This window comes from Lithobates pipiens, unplaced genomic scaffold, assembly GCF_037356315.1.
Source record: "Lithobates pipiens isolate NorthernLeopardFrog02 unplaced genomic scaffold, aLitPip1_a1.2 Scaffold_8, whole genome shotgun sequence".
Taxonomy (NCBI): Eukaryota; Metazoa; Chordata; class Amphibia; order Anura; family Ranidae; genus Lithobates; species Lithobates pipiens.
This window is the reverse complement of record NW_027507903.1, coordinates 534,899,610-534,912,821: the sequence shown is the minus strand read 5'-3', so window position 1 is coordinate 534,912,821 and position 13,212 is coordinate 534,899,610.

Sequence of the window (13,212 nt, the reverse complement as noted above, 5' to 3'; positions counted from 1 at the left end):
TTATTGTATGGTGAAGTCTGTTGAGTGGCCATTCTATAAGGTGGTGGTGGCACGATTTGTTTTTTCGGTGACACGTGTGGAATATTTATCAGAGGATGAACCGGACCTGAGTCGAAATAGCCTGATCCGGTTTAAAGAACCATTGCATAAGAAGGACTCTGATTATATGAGATATACACTTACACTAATTTTGTGTTTTATATTACCAATAGGAGCAGTGATTTTGTTGTATACTTTAGGGGGTCACCTTGGGTGATCACTATTTATATGTTGTAATAACAGAGCGAGTGATTATAAGTGAGTTTGGTAAACAGATAGTTAAAGCACTTTTTAGGGTCTTGGGGATAGTATTGGGAGGAGGCGCAACCCCTAAGTATATTTTGTACATATTTTCACCTCACACAGGTGGGGAAAACATTTTGGGTTTGCAGTGCACCTACAAGCAAAGAAGGAGTACAATTATAGTTTTATTGGGATTAGAACATGTTTCAAATCTTTCTGAATGGCCCATTCGTCTGTATGCTAGTCTGACAGATGAAAACCGACGCTAGGGCAGCTATTGGCTACTGGCTCTGAACTTCCTTATTCTAATTCGGTCGTACGTCATCACGGTCGAATCCGTCGGACTTTGGTGTGATTGTGTGTGGCCAAGTTTGTTCGTTCGGAAAGTCTGTCGGAAGTCCGCCGAAAGTCCGTCGGGAAGACCGTCGGACCTATTCTGCTGGAAAGTCCGGTCGTGTGTACACGGCATTAGTGCTCTTAATTTGACATGTACACACTATAGCAGCTGGCCCGAGTGCTGGATGTGGCCCTTTGCTTGCCTCTATCCAGTCCTTTGGAATTATTTCTCCCACTGATACAAGGCACTGTTTCCCCCACTAAGGCATTTTCCACTCCCATTGACCACAGTCCAGCACCCCTAATGTCTGAAGGACAGTAAATTGGCCCTTTGTTTAGAAACATTAGAGACCCCTTCTATAGAAGGATATGCTTTGCTCATATTTCATGTCTGAGGTTTACAACCACTTTAAGAGACCCGAGAGGAATTTATATAAACTGGAGCAGCCAGAATCTAGAGCAGCTGTGTCAGCTTCTATCTTTAATTTTAAACATTTAACTTAACAAGCTTAAAATAGAAGCTGATTGGTTGTCATGCACAGCTGCTCCAGATTCTAACTGTTCCAGCTTTGATAAATTCCCTTTTTTTATGTTTGTAACAATCAGTCATAAATAGCAATTATTCCTAAATTTAATTTGAACTTCTTTCTTGGGTATTACACTGGAAATCCCATTTAATATTGTCCACCTGTGATCAAAATTGCAGGTCAGAAATAGGAATGAAGTTGGGTTTTGGAGGTGTTCTACAAATGCCTGAAACCCTAATACACTGTGTAACCCTTGTTCAGGGTCAGATGGGTCCCCGAGAAATGATCATTTGAAAGAATGGACAAGCTAGCCAACTCACTGTATGGCCCTTTTCACACTGATGCACTTTTGCTGTGCTAAAACGTACCCGTAAAGTGCAGCAAAAATGCAATAAAAATATTTCCTTTTAAATCCTATGGAACTTCACACATCGGTGTGTTTTGAAAAGTCCTGCATGCTGCCCTATTTAAAAAAAACAGCTATTGATTTCTATAGAAAATTTACCAAAAACACTTAAAAATTTCATCAGAAATGCATTTTTTTGTGTTTAAGTCATGTTTCCAAGTTTCACAGGTGCATAGTGAGACACAAGAATCCAGAAAAAGCACCAAAAACATATTGAAAACACGTCAATCACAATATGTGTTTTTACAAAGCTCATAATGCATTTTTAAATGCATCAGTGTAAAAGGGCCCTAAAGGGATGAGCTCTGAGTCACTATATTTTCAGTGTGTGTTGGAACTGGTTAGGGGAAGCTGACAGATCTGTCTAAGGAAAGATAGGCTGAGTATACACATTCAGTTTTTTTGTGTTCAACCAAAAAAAAAAACACAGACAGATCCACGATGTCTGATGCAGGGAGCTCTCCTGCTGTGCTATTGCATTCTGACTGGGAGATTCCCCAGTCAGATTTACACATGGTCCTCTTCTGAAAAGAAAAGACCCTGGCCCTGAGGTGCAAGGCTCATGACAGGGACTGGGGTACTCATGGTCCAACCAGCGAAAACCAGACGGACCACTTTTTTTTGAGGGGCCTGCCAAAGCAAGGCCTACCCAAGTACTAAGTGGAGCTCCCCCGAAGGGAGACCCCATAGGAGAGAGTGAACTTGGGGCAAAATGCCACGTGCCTTACCCCCAAGACTTTCAGGGCAAGTCCAAGGACCTACACCTTACTAGTCGTATTAAGTGCAAACCATGTATGTGCATAGAAAAACGACACTTGGCAGACAAACATAAAGGGAAAAGGGAAGTGGGGAAAGTGCTTCAGTGCCATTGTGAAGTACAATGGGGGTGCCCTTTGGCCAGGTATAAAAATTCCTCTGGTCTTAGCCAAAAGACCTGGCCTAAGAAGGATTTGCGAAAAAAGCATATTAATAGTGCAGTGCGGCGCCATGATAAACTCAAGTGAGCTCCCTCACATAAGAATTTCTGGCACCCCTGGACTGACGTCCCAGGGGCACAAACTATGTAGGCTCCTCTTTGCTGGAACCCTGCCTCTGGACAGATAAGTCACAATAGACAATAATCAGAGGGAATGGATAACCCAGCCCCCTACCATTGTCTTGGAGTAAAGAGAGCTGATAGACAGTCTGCGTAGAGAGCATGTAGGAAGAGATACTGTCCTATACTGTGCTACACTTTGGAGCAGTTCCATTGCTGCAAATGGGGTGCGACTTTTCATGCGACTTTGAACTGTCTCGTCACATGGCAAGTCACACTGGTGTGAACCAGGGCTTAATAGAAGTTGAATGGGCCTTGTATGAGTATTTAGCTGACCAGTCAACTCAGGGAAGAACATCCCAAAAGACCCCTTTATCAGTTCTTTGTTACAAACATCAGCGCACACATGAATTTCTCCAGTCCAGGCTGAATCTCAGTTCAGTTTAATGAATTCATCCAACTCTAAGGCTACTTTCACACTGAGGCGGGCAGGCGTCGGTTGTAAAGTGGCACTATATTTAGCGCCAATTTACCATCGTTTTAGCGGCGCTATGCGGCCGCTAGTGGAACAGTTTTAACCCCCGCTAGCGGCCAAAAAAGGGCTAAAGCCGCCCGCATTGCACCACTGCAGCGGCACTATGTGGCGGTTTAGCGCCGCTGCCCCATTGTTTTCAATGGGAAGGGGCACTTTAGGACCTGTGAATACACCACTTCTACAGCTCTCCAAAGATGTGGCTTGCAGGACTTTTTTTACCGTCCTGCAAGCGCACCGCTCATCGCTCCAGTGCCCTCGGGCTTTCACACTGGAGACACAGGAGAGGTGCTTTACAGTCGCTATTTTTAGTGCTGTAGCGCCTGTAAAGCGCCTCAATGTGAAAGTAGCCTAATACATTTCAAAAGTTTATAGCGCCAGAACTCTTATAGAGGTCTCCCATTACTTGTTGAATATACTTTATAACATTATATTTAATTTTCCCTGTTTTGTTCTAATCTGTGAGTTAATTGCTTCAGTTTAAATACATGATCCTTTTGTATTGTGTTGATGGTTTTAGAATGTTCAAAAGATTAAGGTCTTGGTGAATCATTAATAATCCAGTAAATCAAGTTTTATCTGTAGATTAGCAGCAGGAATAACTACATACCAAGATGAAAAAGGGACTGAAATTTCAGCCTGTTATGGAGAAATGAATAGTTTCTGAGACGTTAGATGACCTCAAATGGGTACCTGTCATCTTAGGATATACAGTGAGACATCCTGCCAGTATGGGGCTGGTGTTCAGAAGTGGGGTGCATGCAGGCTCAGTTTCTCCGTTGTCACTTAGAAGAGGGAAGGTCTGGATGTGTTTCACGGCGGTAAAATATTACTAGCTCTTGGTATGTACAAAATAGACATGTGCAATTCAGTTTGGTCCGGATGGATCCAAATCTCCAAATTAAATAATAACGAATTTAGTTGAAATTTGTTTAATTTAGTGTATTCGTTTTTCTAACAAATTCCACATTTTTGGAATGATTCAAATTGTGTATGAAGAAAAGCTGGTTGTTAAGGAGCGAGTTGGGAAGTCGACCGCCACGCCATTAACAACAGATGACTCATCAGTTGTCAGCGGGCTTCCCTGCTGAGAGCTGAAATGTAAACGAAAGAATCCCGGTAATAGAAAACTAAATAACAGCGTGGGGTCCCCCCCCAATCCATACCAGGCCCTCTGGGTCTGATGTGGATTATAAGGGGAACATCATGCCAAAATGTATAAAAAAATGCGTAGGGTCCCCCAGGGCTGGACTGGGACAGAAAATTGGCCCTGGACTTTATTCAGACCGGCCCACTTTAATTTTGCAAACACGCACAAAAACAGTATGTAAACTATACACAATTGCGCAAAAAAATAAGATAAAATTATTCATCAGTTACTGTGACCAGTGCCATTAAATTATTCATCAGTTACCGTGGCCAGAGCCATTAAATTATACATTAGTTACCGTGGCCAGTGCCATTAAATTATTCATCAGTTACCGTTGCCAGTGCCATTAAATTATTCATCAGTTACCGTGGCCAGTGCCATTAAATTATTCATCAGTTACCGTGGCCAGAGCCATTAAATTATACATTAGTTACCGTGGCCAGTGCCATTAAATTATTCATCAGTTACCGTTGCCAGTGCCATTAAATTATTCATCAGTTACCGTGGCCAGAGCCATTAAATTATTCATCAGTTACCGTGACCAGTGCCATTAAATTATTCATCAGTTACCGTGGCCAGAGCCATTAAATTATTCATCAGTTACCGTGGCCAGAGCCATTAAATTATACATTAGTTACCGTGGCCAGTGCCATTAAATTATTCATCAGTTACCGTGGCCAGAGCCATTAAATTATACATTAGTTACCGTGGCCAGTGCCATTAAATTATTCATCAGTTACCGTTGCCAGTGCCATTAAATTATTCATCAGTTACCGTGGCCAGTGCCATTAAATTATACATCAGTTACCATGGCCAGTGCCATTAAATTATTCATCAGTTACTGTGGCCAGAGCCATTAAATTATTCATCAGTTACCGTGGCCAGAGCCATTAAATTATTCATCAGTTACCGTGGCCAGAGCCATTAAATTATTCATCAATTACCGTGGCCAGAGCCAATAAATTATTCATCAGTTACCGTGGCCAGTGCCATTAAATTATTCATCAGTTACCGTTGCCAGTGCCATTAAATTATACATCAGTTACCATGGCCAGTGCCATTAAATTATTCATCAGTTACCATGGCCAGAGCCATTAAATTATTCATCAGTTACCGTGACCAGTGGCATTAAATTATTCCTCAGTTATTGTGGCCAGTGCCATTAAATTATTCATCAGTTAACGTGGCCAGTGCCATTAAATTAATAATTGACCAGTGGCATTAAATAATAATCAGTTACCGTGACCAGTGACATTAATATTAATTTAATGCCACTGGTCAATTATTAATTTAATGTCACTGGTCAATTATTAATTTAATGTCACTGGCCACGGTAACTGATCAATAATTTAATGCCACTGCTCACGGTAATTGATGATCAGTTACTGTAGCCAGTGACATTAAATTAATAATTGACCAGTGGCATTAAATTAATATTAATGCCACTGGTCACGGTAACTGATTATTATTTAATGCCACTGGTCATTCAGGGACAGCCCCCCCCCCCCCAAAAAAAGATGATTTTTTAGCCAATTTTTGGTGCAGGGGCATATGAAATCAGCAAACCTGTGTGCAAGATCAAAAGCGGGCCCTAGGCATTAAGAACAACAACACATGTCTTAAATTGCACTAAATATTGGCTTAAAGGGGGTGTTGTTTAGGGCTGCAACTAACAATTATTTTCAGAATCGATTAGTTGGCCGATTATTGTTTTGATTAATCGGTTAATAACCTTAAAAAAAAAAGTGGGTCAAATTGACGTTTAATAAATAGGGAATGCGGAGTGTATGGTGGTGAGTAATATGTACAGGAGAGGAGTGCGGAGTGTATGGCGGGGGGTGATATGTACAAGAGAGGAGTGTATGGCAGGGGGGTAATATGTACAGGAGAGGAGTGCGGAGTGTATGGCAGGGGGGTAATATGTACAGGGGAGGAGTGTGGAGTGTATGGCAGGGGGGTAATATGTACAGGGGAGGAGTGTGGAGTGTATGGCAGGGGGGTAACATGTACAGGAGAGGAGTGCGGAGTGTATGGCAGGGGGGTAATATGTACAGTGGAGGAGTGCGGAGTGTATGGCAGGGGGGTAATATGTACAGGGGAGGAGTGTGGAGTGTATGGCAGGGGGGTAACATGTACAGTGGAGGAGTGCGGAGTGTATGGCAGGGGGGTAACATGTACAGGAGAGGAGTGCGGAGTGTATGGCAGGGGGGTAATATGTACAGGGGAGGAGTGTGGAGTGTATGGCAGGGGGGTAACATGTACAGGAGAGGAGTGCGGAGTGTATGGCAGGGGGGTAATATGTACAGTGGAGGAGTGGGGAGTGTATGGCAGGGGGGTAATATGTACAGGAGAGGAGTGCGGAGTGTATGGCAGGGGGGTAACATGTACAGTGGAGGAGTGCGGAGTGTATGGCAGGGGGGTAACATGTACAGGAGAGGAGTGCGGAGTGTATGGCAGGGGGGTAACATGTACAGGAGAGGAGTGCGGAGTGTATGGCAGGGGGGTAACATGTACAGTGGAGGAGTGCGGAGTGTATGGCAGGGGGGTAACATGTACAGTGGAGGAGTGCGGAGTGTATGGCAGGGGGGTAACATGTACAGTGGAGGAGTGGGGAGTGTATGGCAGGGGGGTAATATGTACAGGAGAGGAGTGCGGAGTGTATGGCAGGGGGGTAACATGTACAGTGGAGGAGTGCGGAGTGTATGGCAGGGGGGTAACATGTACAGTGGAGGAGTGCGGAGTGTATGGTAGGGGGGTAACATGTACAGTGGAGGAGTGCGGAGTGTATGGCAGGGGGGGTAATATGTACAGTGGAGGAGTGTGGAGTGTATGGCAGGGGGGTAACATGTACAGTGGAGGAGTGCGGAGTGTATGGCAGGGGGGGTAATATGTACAGTGGAGGAGTGTGGAGTGTATGGCAGGGGGGTAGTTAGTGGAGAGAGGAGGAAGAGGAGTGCACCTCCTGATAGTCTGTCAAAGTTCCAAGGATACCAGACAGTACAATTATCCCCGTGATAGCAGCCAGTTTGTCTTTGAAGATGGGGAAGGGGGCAAGTTGTGAAAGAAGAATACTTGCAGTGATTTGGGGGTATAAGAGCATGCTGGATGTGCTAGGAGGACACACTTTGGGAGGGGAGAGAAATTGTGCAGGAAGGGGGGGGGGGGGGTTGAATAAAAAAATCTGACCCCCCCCCCCCCAGCACAATTTCTCTCCTCTGCTAAAGTGCCTCCTAGCACATACAGCATGCTCTTATCCCCCAAAATCGCTGCAAGTATTCTTTTTTGACAACTTGCCCCCCGTCTCTGTGTCTTCTCCTGCAAGTGCCAAGCACAAACCTCAGATCAGCACATCCCGTCCTGTTGTGTCCGTTCTCCTCCCCCTCCTTCTCCTGTCTGTGAGCCGAGGAAAAGGGGTAGGGGACTTCAGTCCATGTGTTAGTGTGAGGTGGGAGGAAGGGAGAGAAGCCGTGCAGTACACACTGTAATCGCAGTGTGTGGGAACAGAAACACCCCACACAAGCTGCAAGCCAGTCACTGGAGCCAATTGCGGAGGTAAAAGAACCAGCAGTGACTCCCAGCAGCACTAGCGCGGAGGAGGAGGATGTAAAATCCTCCTCCGCATTCAACGCTGGGCTGTGACGTCACTGGTTGCCAGACGCAAGGCGGCTATAGCAACCAGTGATCAGGAGGAGGTGGAGGCGGAGATAGAGCCAGCGCTATGGCAGCTCGGTCCGCCCCTGTTCCCAGATTGTCAATTTCATTCCGGGACAATTTATGCCAGCATCACGAGGGGGTGGTGCTTGTGTGCCGGGTGCAGGAGCGGAGCTGCCGCCGCCAGCCTTATTGTAACACAGGACAGACACGGAGAGTCCAGGGAGAGTGTAGTGATTCAAACACATAACACACTGTCTGACAACCGGCCCACTGAGCCAATCGGCCCACCGGGAAACTCCCGGTAGTCCCGATGGCCAGTACAGGCCTGGGGTCCCCCCAAAATCTATATCAGACCATTATCCACAGCTATAACATGCAGCCTGGCAGGCCAGGAAAGGGGGGGGGGACAAGCAAGCGTCACCCCCCCCTCCTGAACCATACCAGGCCACATGCCCTCAACTTCAAAGCACCTTGTCCCCATGTTGATGGAGACAGGGGCCTATTCCTCACAACCCTGGGCGTTGGTTGTAGGGTTCTGCGGATGGGGGCTTATTGGAATTGGGAAGGAAGGAATTCCCCATGTGAATGATTATGGGGTACATAGTACTTCTATCCATTCACCAAATAAGTGTAAAAAGTGAATAAAGACAGTACACAAGTTTTTGATAATTCCTTATTAAAAAATAAATAAAAAATGCCCCCCAAAGTAGATCCATCGTCAATCATGATGCCTGCTCAACCATCAGACCAAAAATAAGCCTCTGGTCTCGCCGAAGGTTTCCGTCATCTGCCTGCTCTGCTGTCTGACATTTCTTAAATATCTAAGGGGCGCAGTCACCCAATGACGTCACCGACCAAGCTTAAGAAATGTCAGACGGCAGAGCAGGGAGCGTTTGATGAGGCTAGATGTTTTCTTTTGTCGGGTCCGGCAGTGTGGCGGGCATTGTAATAGACAATGGATTTACTTTGGGGGACATTGTTTTTTTCTTTTTTTTAATAAAGGAATTGTCAAAAATTTGTGTAGTGTTTTTATTAACTTTTTACACTTTTTAAGTGAATGGGTAGGCCATACTTATTCACATGGGGGTTTCGAGATTCGGATAAGCCCCCCCCCCCCGCCCACAGACACCCACAACCACGGCCCAGGGTTGTGGGAAAGAGAACCTTGTCCCCATCAACGACAAGGTGCTTTGGGGTGGGGGATAGAGAGCACCCCTGACCCAAAGCACCCCCCCATGTTGAGGGGATGTGACCTAGTATGGTTCAGGAAGGGGCGCTCACTGGACTGCATGCTCAGATAATGGTCTGTATGGATCTTGGGGGGGCCCCCAATCTGTTTTATTTTAAATTTTGACATAGGGTTTCCCTTACAACCCATACCAGGCCAGAATTTTTCAGAATTTTTTATTGCTGGTATTCTTTTGTTTACATTCTTCTGCCAGCAGGGAAACCTGCTGACAGCTAATGAGCCATTAGATGTTAAAGCGGTTGTATACTAATTTTTTTTACTTTTATCTACAGGAAAGCCTATAGTAAGGCTTACCTGTAGGTAAAAAAAATATCTCCTAAACCTGTACGGTTTAGGAGATATTCCCCTCGGTATGCGCCGCTGACTGCAGAGGCGCATGCGCACAAGGGGATTCTCGGCTGAAAGTCCGGCAGTGGCCGGACCCGGCCGGGATGAAATCTCCCGCGCACATGCGCGGGAGTGACGATATCGCGGCTCCGGCCACTCACAGCGCCGGAGCCGCGATACCTGGAAGAAACACAGAGGGAGCTGATGTCGGGCCAGATGTCGGGGCCTCGTTCTAAGGTAAGTATTTCATAATGAGATAGTATGCGGTGCATACTAGCTCATTATGCCTTTTGCTTTGCAGGTGGTAAAAAAATATAAAAAATGAGCGGGTTTACTACCGCTTTAAGGATGTGGCTTCAGGCTTCCCGACCCACTACTTAACAATCAGCTAATCCTTCCAAAAATTTGGAATTAGTTAGAAAATGAATAAACAAAAAGAAATTAAACAAAACTAAACAAATTCCAAAACAAATCACCAAAATGTAATTAGTAACATAATGAATTTATCCGAAACTAAAAACAAAACAACATTTTCTGTTCTGCACATGTCTAATAGAAAATGTTTCTGTAAATAAATAAAAAATTGATTTTATACATACATTACCCTTGTCTTCTGCCTGCTGCTCCTAGGCGGGGAGGATGTCAGACTCCTTCTGATAAGATCAGTGGCGTAACTAGAACCTTCAGGGCCCCGATGCAAGAAACCATGAAGGGCCCCCCTGAACCCCAGCCAGGGCCCTTCCCTCCGAGTCCGGCGGTGGAACTCCAGGGCGTGGTCACAGGTATGACCTTTGTGAGCCCTGTAGTTCCACCACTGGTATCAGTAGTTTTTTTTTATTTTTTTTATTTTTAGGTGCCCCATTGGGGGACTGTCCCTAGGCAGGATGGGGTCCCCGTCCCCAGAAGAGATGAGGTCCTTTTCTCCAGGGCAGATGAAGTTACTGCCCCCAGGTGAGAAGGGGTCCCTGTCCCCAGGGGAGGTGGGGGTCCCTGTCCCCACGTGAGAAGGGGTCTCTGTCCCCAGGGGGAGATGGAGCGGGTATGTAATGGTGTGTGGGGGATGGGGTCCTCTCACTTACCATGACCAAGCTGCAGGCCTCGCACTCATCCATGTTGGCCTGGGCTCCATCCAGTGTGCTGGACGGGTGATCAGCATATCTCCCAGAAAGACCTTTCATCATCTGTGTATGACGGGGGAGGAGGGGGGCTGGCAGACAAGCCTGCAGTGTCCTCCGGGGAGCTCTCATAGGGCTGCACTGCATCTGTGTGCTTAAAGTTTGTTTACCCGGGAGAAGTATGCAGTGCAGTGTGGGCCGGACTGGGGGGGGGGGGCTGGACTCTGGCTGGGGAGAACAGACATCGGACTGAGCAGCAATGCATGGAGCAGGAGAGGGGTACTCTGAGGAGCCGGCCGAGGACACAGGTCATGCGGGGAATGCACAACTAAAGAGCAGCCAGTGCGATAGTCGAGCATGGAGCTCTGCTAGTCACCCTCCACCTCCAGCCACCCGTGTGCATGGTGCACAGGTACCCCTAGCTGCCTATGCTGCTGCCGGCCATATGTAGAGGGGGCTGCATGGGCCCCCTCCATCACAGGGCCCAGTTGCGGTCGCAACTGCTGCACCCCCTATAGTTACGCCCCTGGATAAGATCCTGGGGAATACAGATCAGTCAAAATCTCAAAAAGTGGAGTGGAGTGTCTGCTCATGAAATTTAGCTTGTTCTCTATTGCCCATGAATGGTGATGTCACACCCAATGATGTGGAGAATGGGGGTTATGTCATTATTATTGTAACCTTTTTTTTTACCTGTAATTTTTTGTACATACTAAAAGCTAGTGATTTTTTACAGATGAAGGGAGCACAGACAATATAAGCACACCTTGCATTTTTCTGCAAGATACACTTTAAAGACTCGGGCAACTACCATGAAGCAGAATAAAGACTGCTATGCTAACCCATGTTCTTTCAGTTAAAGAACGTGATACACTTAGGCTAATATAATACTGTAACATGCTATTGATAGGTCAAAAATATGCTGGTCTTTTTCATTCTAACATAAAATATTGTTGCGCTGTGTCTCTTTATATTCAGTTCAATACCGTAATTGTGCAAACCTAAAAAATTTTTTAAAGGTACTTCGTGCCGACGGGTTTGTACACTGTGACATAAAAAACACTAAAAAAGTTGCTCCTTAATAGTGTAGGTGACCTATACTATGATTAGTGAGAAAAAATGTGTAATTAAAATAAACCTCTACCTATAGCTTATTAACTTATTACAAACATGTGTTGACATGAAATGCAATGATTAAAACAGAAATAATTAATACTGTGACATAATTCATAAAGTGCAAAGTGATAAACTGATAGTGCAACACATAAACAAAGTAATAAAAAATGTCTTCTAGAACAGTTCATAAAGTCTTCAATGTTAAGTCTTCAATCTAGTATGATGTGGGAGACCATCATTAGCTTAGCACATATCCAAAAACACCCAGAAGTGCTCAGTAGGATGTCCTACTCACCAGAGGACCATGACCCCTTTTGCTAAAAAGAGGGTCAATTAGTACTGGTTTAGTTATGTATTCTGCAGGTTTTTCCCTGAAGTGGATCAAGATTAACTCCTCCTCTCCTCCTCTCCACCATAAAATCACATTGAAATGAGTGAAAGGGGAACCAATAGCATGATACCGTTTATTATTAAAGGGGTGTTCCGGCCAATAATTTTTTTTTTTTTTTTTTAAGTCAGCAGCTACAAACACTGTAGCTGCTGACTTTTAATAAGGACAATTACCTCTCCAGCAATCCTGCGATGTCGGTCGCCCCGAGGTCGATCTGTCCATCGGAACGGCTGCCGGCGCCTCCATCTTAATGAAGGAAAACAGGCAGTGGAGCTCTGCGGCTTCACTGCCCATTTCCTACTGCTCATGCGCGAGTCGTGCTGCGCATTGTGAATGGCCCCAATGTTTTCTGGGACACACACATGTCCCAGAAGGCAACGGAGCTGCTCACTGAAGAGGCAGATTAGGAAGACTGCCTAGCAACAGCGATTTCAGGTAAGTTAAAAAAAAAAAATTATTTTTTTTTACATTTTTTTAAGATTATTAATGCATTTTTTTTTTGGGTGGCCCTCCACTTTAAATAATATAAAAATGCTTGCTACATGTATAGGTGTCTAACCCGGCACTGAGGATTGCCAGCATTCAAAGTTGAATGGAACCACAGAAGCCAGGAACCAGAAGCAGTGTGAAATTTCATCTTGCAAAGTCTTTAGGAAGCGAGATGCCACTTTTTGATGACATTGGAAGACGAAACGTACGTCGAAGCGCACTTCGGGTAACATCACGTCCGGGTCCCTGGTTTTAGTTACTCAGCAGTGGAAAGCATCACATGTTAATAATAAGTTGATAAGCTATAGGTAGAGGTTTATTTTAATAGCGCCCCTTACACATTTTTCTCAATTGTGCAAACCTGCCAAGATCATAATGATTACACTGTGCTTATTATAAAACTCATATTCCATAAAAATGACCATGAGTAGTGCAAATATACTAATAAATAAATAAATAATTTATATAAAAATGCAAATCAAGTGTTCTTAAAAATACTGGGCACTTTCACCCCCTTCCTACCCAGGCCAATTTGCAGCTTTCTGTGTTGTTGCATTTTGAATTACAATTGCATGGTCCTGCAACACTGTACCCAAATAATT